A 7,953-nucleotide genomic window follows, 5' to 3' on the forward strand; every position below is an offset into this window, starting at 1 on the left:
TTGAGTCTTTCTAATACTCATTGTCCTTCAGTCTATATTAAATTAATCCCTAATGTATGTACTGCAAATGGAGGTAGAGAAAGCAATAGCAATGTCTTCTGCATTTAGAGTATTTGTAGTAAATAAAGACATACAAATAACATCAGAATCCATAAAACTATAGAGATAATAGACAGAAAAGGATAATACTTTATAGTAAAGAAATTTGTAGTTTTAACGATGATTTTATATATAGTATCTAATTTGATCTCTGAAATAACCTGAGATTAATGATCAGAGCAGATATAATTAGACTAGAATTACATATGAAAAAATCATTGCTTGTCTACATTAAATTATCACCCAGATTTACTTATAAGAATTGTAAGCATATCAAACATCAAAACATCTACTAATCAACATCAAAACAACTACTGCTTACTGGTTGACGACTTACTATGTGCCAGGCATTCCTAGGTACTTTATGTACATTAGTTTATTAAATCCTGAAAACTCAGCAAAGATTCCCCATTTCATTATAATATTCCCATTACACAGATAAACAAACTGTCTCAAAGATTTGCCAAGGACAAACAGCTAACAAATAGTGTAGCCAGGATTTAAACCTAGATCTCTCTGACCTCAAAGTCAGAATTCTATGATACCAATTCACATTACTTACACATGTGAAATATATGCATTGATTATATATCATTAAATGAAAAATCAGTACATATGACTCTGCTGCTGTCATCTCTAATCCTTGAAGAATTTGCTGAGATTTTAAGTACAATTATGTCTCAATTAGTAAAATGTTGGCTAGATAAAATATTTGACCACCATCAGTTGCCATTGACCTCTAATTTATTTTTTTAAACCTTTATTTATATTCTATTTTTTTATATATAGAGATGAGGTTTCACCATGTTGTGCAGTCTGGTCTCCAACTTTTGACCTCAAGTGGTCCTCCTGCTTCAGCCTCCCAAAATGCTGGGATTACAGGAGTGAGCCACTGTACTCAGCCTATACTTTATCTTGATGAGTACAGAGCCTATAGATGAAGATGAAGCATCAGAATTTATAGATTCTCTGTGCAGGTACCACAGGCCAGTTCTTTTATTTATTTTTATTTTTATTTTGTTCGGCCTTGGCCCTCTACATTTAGTTTTTATTTAACGTTACTTCTTTGGAAGGGCCTGTTTGTATTGGAAATGTGCTCTTCAGGCACCAGATAATGAAAGCAGACCAGTTAATCACATAGGATCTCAGAAGTGAATTTGCACACCTGGTGTTTTTTCAATAACTAGATATCCTGTTCTCAAGAACTCATCTTCCCATACTGCTTTACTGGTCCCTCAGAACTCTTTCTGAGGAGAAACTCTTCATACTTGTTAGTCTATGGAGTCCCTCTCAAAACTTTCATGCTCATTCATTCTCCCAAAAATTGCCAACCACAGCCTATCTTGGTTGTGACATCACAGATATCAGAAAGAAGGCAGTGACCTTGAGAAACCAGCATGGCCTGAGAGCCTTTTCACTCTCTCTCCTTTTCCTGTTTGAAATTGGGTTCTGTCCCTTCTGTCTTTAGGCTTCATGTTCTTGGTCATCAAAAGACCAGTTCTCTGAGCATTTTCGCCATGTGTTTAGAACTGTGTTCCAAGAGGAATTCAGGAGGGAAAATCTACAAAAAATCTTGATACAATTTTTCCCCAAGGAGCTTACTAACACCAAATACTGTTTTTCTGTTCTTTCCCTCTCTTTTTCTCTCATCATCATCATCATTTTGCCACTTAAATCATAAACCAAGGATTAACTTTCTGGATTTTTGCCCTTCAATCACGCCCACAGTTATTACTTAGTTCTCGTCCTCAGAAGGGCCTTCTTGTACTGAAATGTCTCCTCACCATGGTAAATGTATGGAAGGCAAACAGGATGACATTTTGAGTGCAGTGTTAAGTTGAGATGACATCCTTCTGGCATCAAAAACTATTCAGGTGCATTTCTGTAGCCTCTATGCACCTCTCCCCCCACCTCCCAGATGTTATATTTTACAGGCTCTCATACCCTTTTGTACCTCTTCTGAGGAGTTGTGACATTTTGGTGTGTAATTAATTCATTTGTCTTCTTTACAAAATTGTGAACTCTGCATGTTTTGCTTTTCATTGTATAATCAGTATGTGAAAAAAAAATATGAGCCACATGAATGACTGATTGACCAGAAGTTCAGGCTTACAAACAGGAAAGATTAAAATATAAGATATTAAATCCAAAGGTCTCAGACCTACTTGTACCTTGGTCTTTACATTAATCATGTAATTTATCATCCAAATCAAGATACTCTGAGAGATAAAGGGGATGCTATTAATATTAATAATGGCACTGGGAAGAGTCAAAAGCCATCAATAATCTAGGCAATTCAGGACCTATGTCAACATCATTAAGGCTTTTCAAGGCAGTGTTTTTTGGTTTTTTATTTTTTTTTTTGTAGAGAAAGGGTCTCCCTATATTACCTAGGCTGGCCTTGAACTCCTGGGCTCAAGCAATCCTCCTGCCTCAGCCTCCCAAAACTCTGGGATTACAGATGTGAGCCACCATGCCCAGCTTCAAATAGACGTTTTAATTCTGACAGTGTTCTGATTAACCAGCATTTTCTGCTCTCAGAATACCAGATATCAATTTGAAATGGTGTCAAATAGCTTTTTAAAAAATGTACATGGTAAAAAAAAAGCAGTGATCCCCTTGTCTAAGAAATTTAAATGATAATAATTCTAGCATTCTGAGACTAGGGTTCCTGGGCCAGAGAATGCAAAAAGCAATACAGAAGAGATGTAGGCTTCTGAATACTGTGATTCTTTTTAAAATCTCCTTCTTCAAAAGAATCAGCATGATTCATGTTGTATTTGACTTCAAGATAACAAAACACCTTTTAGTTACTTAGAAAGATTAGATTGTAAAATACATGCTGAGTTCCTACAAATTAAAAGTGAGAATGAAAAAAAGCATCAGTGAAAGTACAGTAGATCTCCCGGACAAGGAGAGGCCATCTGCATAAAACTGAAGATATGAAACACGTGACTTCCTACTTTTACATTAAAATCTACATTTTGCCTTTGGACACGGTAGAAGATTCAAAATTACCCATAAACAGTCAGCAATACATGGAAGTAGGAGCAGCAGTAGGCTGCTGTTTGCTTAGGGCTTCCTGGGTACCAGGCTGCCTGCTAAGCACTTGTTATGAGTTATTTCAGTCTTCCCATAGCTCCAGGAGGTTGATGGTGCTTTGTCCCCATTTCACCGTCAATGAAACTCTGGTTCTGAAAAATTACTTGCCCGTGGTTGCATGGCTAGTAAGTGGGGAAAGCATCATGTTTAGGAAATGCAGAGCTCTTCACCACTCTCCAGCCTGCAGATGTTCAGTGTGGCTGCAGCTCTGAGGAGAGCACAGGACACGTATGCATGGCCACCTGCCTCAGGCACCTACAGACGGAAGTAGCACATGTGGAACAGACAGACAGAGAACAGCCTAAAACTGGAAGCTAAATTGTGTGAGAAAGACAAGTACTTCAGAGAAGATGGTGTGGAGTCACAAAACAAGTTTCATGAGAGCTCATACAGAGAACAGCCTAAAACTGGAAGCTAAATTGTGTGAGAAAGACAAGTACTTCAGAGAAGGTGGTTTGGAGTAAGAAAACAAGTTTCATGAGAGCTCTGAGGATGTAAAGGGGACTTTTAACAGCCAAAGCACACAGGAAGTCTAGCCTAGCAAGAGGAGTTCAATGGATGAAAGTCTCCACTTGTTTCCCCGAGTTAACATAGAAGGGGCTCTTTTTAAAATTCCATTTTCACTTCAGCTTTTCTGCCAGAAATGTCTAGTGTAGTGATGTTTTTAAAAAAAACTGTAAGATCTGTTTCTGCCATACATCCCCATTAAGACATTTTGTGGATGTTTAAAAATCCATGGACTTGAACTTTTGGTCGTTTCTCAAATATGTAGAATATTCAGCTAGTTCTCTTCAATTTCAGAATCTTTCTTTTCTATAGTTGTTAAAGACACAGGGTTGCATAATAACCATTAGGTTTAAATTGCGCAATTAGACAACTTTCTTATTAAGAAGTCAAACTTTTTGTGTGAGTACAGCTTTAGTTTCCAAAGAATGGCCAGTTTGAAGTATAATACTCTCTTTTGCTTACTTGAAATCTGCAAATAAATGCTTTAAATTATGGACAAAGTGATTATTTGCTTTTATTTTAAAAATAAGGAAAACAAAACTCATTACAATCTCTTCTACAGGGTTAGTACTATTCTATGTGTTGATTGCCACAGCCTCTCCAATGAACAATCTGGTGGAAAGTAATTATTTAATATTATATTCCAAAGACAAATTTCTGTTTACTCCCTTGTCAGATCTTAAAGAAGACTCAATTATGAATTTAAACTAATGAGATGGATTGTATGGGACAATTAAATAGTAAGTCATTTTGGGTCAAAATGCCATTTGAGTGGATGGTTGATTGTTTTCCCCTCTGGGAATTACCCCCCACTATCATGAGGTTATAACTCACTGTTTTCTAAATTTTTATAGGAATGAGATAAAAATCTAATTAGAGCAATTGGTGCCAGTAATTGCAGTACTACAGAGAGAGCTGCAAACATTTCATTTCCTATTGAGTACCGAAATGTTGAAGAGAAATAAAATGTATGACTGTCTAGAAAAACACAGGATGGTAGTATTTTTATTTATCACCTTTGCTTTCTTTGCTGTATTCATTGGAACCAATAACTGATTCCAGATTCATTTTAGGGACTGTATAAGATGTAGATAGAAATTATTTCTCACACATGACCTCTTGGGCTGGAGTAGCTGCTTATGGGAAGTTCCTATCATTCTTCTAGAAATCAGTAACTTGACAGTGAAGAAAAAAATCTTAGGAATAATGCTTCTAGTCCAAGTATTTATTCAAAAATTATTTCTTGAGTACCTATTTGCCAGTGTTCTGAATGCCAGGCTCCCATGGGGAACAAGACAATCCCCCTGTCATGTGAAGTTGTTAATATCATAGTGTGAAAAATAGTCAAGTAAACACTTCAACATTAACATCAAATGTTGTGGCATGTGCCATAAAGAATGAAAGCTGTTATGTGCATATCCCGAGCTATGCATGTGTGCTTGCATGCATGTGCACGTGCGTGTGCGCACATACACACACACGCCCGCACACACACACACGCCCGCACACACACACACACACACACAGAGTATGCTTAGCTGCATCTTCCCAATGCTCATGGTTATATCTCTAATTGTAGCCTCTGGACCATGATATTCTATATAAAAAGCTGTTTTATGCCATTGGGTATATATATACTTAAGGTATATATATACCTATACTTAAGCCTATACTTAAGCCTCTCCTATACTTAAGCCCTCATGGGTGGATACTACACCTCACTTATGTTTTAATCTCCAGCAACTTGCACTGGGTCTAAACCAGAGTGCTTGCTGGAAAATTCAATGACTGAACAAATGAATGAGGACAGTATGTACATGTAACTACTGGGAGAGTGCAGAAGGTAAAGGTTGCTGTGGAGGATGTCGTCTTCAGCAAGTTCTGAATTTATTCCACACATTCCTCTGTGCACCCACAGCATGTGGGGTTCTGAGCTGCCTTTCCACTACGCTGGATTAGTTTTGTATGCTGTGTAACCAATTCCCACAGACCCAGTGACCAGAAAGAACATACCTTTATCAGCTCACAGTTTCTTTGGGTCAGGTGTCTGAGCACAGTCTAGTTGGATTCTCGGCACAGCTGCCATTAAGGTGCCAGCCAGAACTGGGTTCTCTTCTGGAGGCTGAACTGGACAAGCATCCACTTCCAAGTTCAGTCAGAATGCTGGCAGAAGGTATTTCCTTGTGGCTGTAGGACTCATGCTGGCTACTTTCTTCAAATCTAACAAGGAGAAGAATACTGTAGAGTGAGTTGGCTAGCAAGACAACAGAGTACATATACTTGAATAATGATATATAACATTGTAACATAACTCAGTCACAGAAGTGAGACCATCACATCTGCCATGTAATGTCAGTTAGAAACAAACCATGGAACCAGCCCACGCTGAGGGGCTGGAAATTATGCAAGGGGTGTGAACACCAAAAGCTGGGAATCCTGGGGTCACCGTACAGTCTGTTCACCACATTTCCTCTAAAGAAGTTGCACTGCATCACAGTTCGATACCAATTTCTTCTATGACCTTAAATATAGCCCTGAACTTCTCTGTCAAGGAAGAAGTGAGGAGGTTTCAACAAGTGATCAGAAACGATTCTTTTATGTCTAAGACTCTAGGATGATTTCCTCCCTGCCCTGATAGGCTGCTCTTCCAAGTATGACCTCCTCATTGTTCCTCTGCTCTACCACACACTCGTTCCCCTCCCAAAAGGCTGCCCAACTGTAGTGACCTGTCTAGAGAGGCTGTGATAGTGACTTGTGATAAATGACTATTAGCACATTTACCAATCAAGGTCTTGTTTGCAATTCGGTTGTGGGCCAAAATTATGTTTGTTTTAACTGAGGTCTTTAGTTTATTTCAGGCAGAGATCTGGGCTGGAATGTCACCTTTGTGTCTAATTCTCACACACTGTACTATCTTAGCAGTCACATTTTAGTTTCTTGAGATGATAATTTATAGGAAAAAATAAAAACTTTCTGCAGCTAGTCATTTTAGTCAATGATCGCTGAGTGACAGGTAAGCTCCTAATAAATAAATTCGCCAACACGGTGACACCTCAGGTTTCTGAAGCATGTGGGAATGAGTCATCTGGAGAGTTGTTTTTCTAATTCCTGGAAGTATTTATTTCTTTCCGCTCATCAGAGTTTTTTAACTATTTAATTTATACTACAAAGTACTTATGTCACTTTTTTAATGACTTAACAGGAGCTATCACTCATTGCTTATACCAAGAACTGGGTACTGTGCTAATTGGCAGGTTCCACACACCACCTAACTTCATAATCAACAATGCTCTGAGGGGAATAAGCAACATGCCAATATACAGTCAGTATATGGGGACCAGATTCAAATGTAGAATTACTGTCTTCAAAGGCTCTGTTCTAAATATAGATGCCCTTACTTTCACTCTTATAATAATAAGATATCCTCAAGATCAGATGAGCTGTTCAGTGCTGTTTACCCAATGGCATAAAACTTCACCTTAGATACATATTTTAGTGGGTAGGTACTACATGTTAAATTGTGCTCCCTCAAAAAGATTTGTCGAATTCCTAACCTCCAGTGCCTCAGACTGTGATCTTTTTTGGAAAGAGGGTTTTTACCCAGATAGTCAAGTTAGAATGAGGCCACTAGTGTAGGCTCTAATCCAGTATGACTGGTGTCCTTATGAAAAGAGGAACTTTGGACACAGAGGAACGTACATAGAGTGAAGATGATGTGGATATAGAGAGGCACAGGGAAGATGACAGGTGAAGATGGGGGATTGATGTGATGGGTCCATCAGCCAAGGAATGCCAGAGATTGACAGCAAACCCATAGAAGCTGCAAGATACCTGGGAGGAGTTTCCTTGTGAGGTTTCAGAAGAAGCATGGGCCCTGCTGGCATCTTGATTTTGGACTTTCTACCTCCAGAACTGTGAGAAAATAAATTTCTGCGTTCTTCAAGCCACTGTTTGTCGTACTTTGTGACAGCAGCTCTAACAAATGAATGTAGTAAATACATTTTTATTGTTTTCTTTGCTGCTAATTTCATCTTTGCTTCTCTAGTAGGTGCTACTCAGAGCACCTTCTGTCCAAACTCCTAACATGCCACTTACAATACATTATGGGATAGAAGACCAAGTGGCAAAACTTGTTAGTATTGTTTGTGAAATTAAAGTAATCCAAGAGAATATTCAGTAAGTCAAGTCCAATGGCTTTAGTATATGGTAACCTATTTTAATGTTGCCAGAGACTATCTTTGCTTA

This window comes from Mandrillus leucophaeus, unplaced genomic scaffold, assembly GCF_000951045.1.
Source record: "Mandrillus leucophaeus isolate KB7577 unplaced genomic scaffold, Mleu.le_1.0 Scaffold663, whole genome shotgun sequence".
NCBI classification, from domain to species: domain Eukaryota; kingdom Metazoa; phylum Chordata; class Mammalia; order Primates; family Cercopithecidae; genus Mandrillus; species Mandrillus leucophaeus.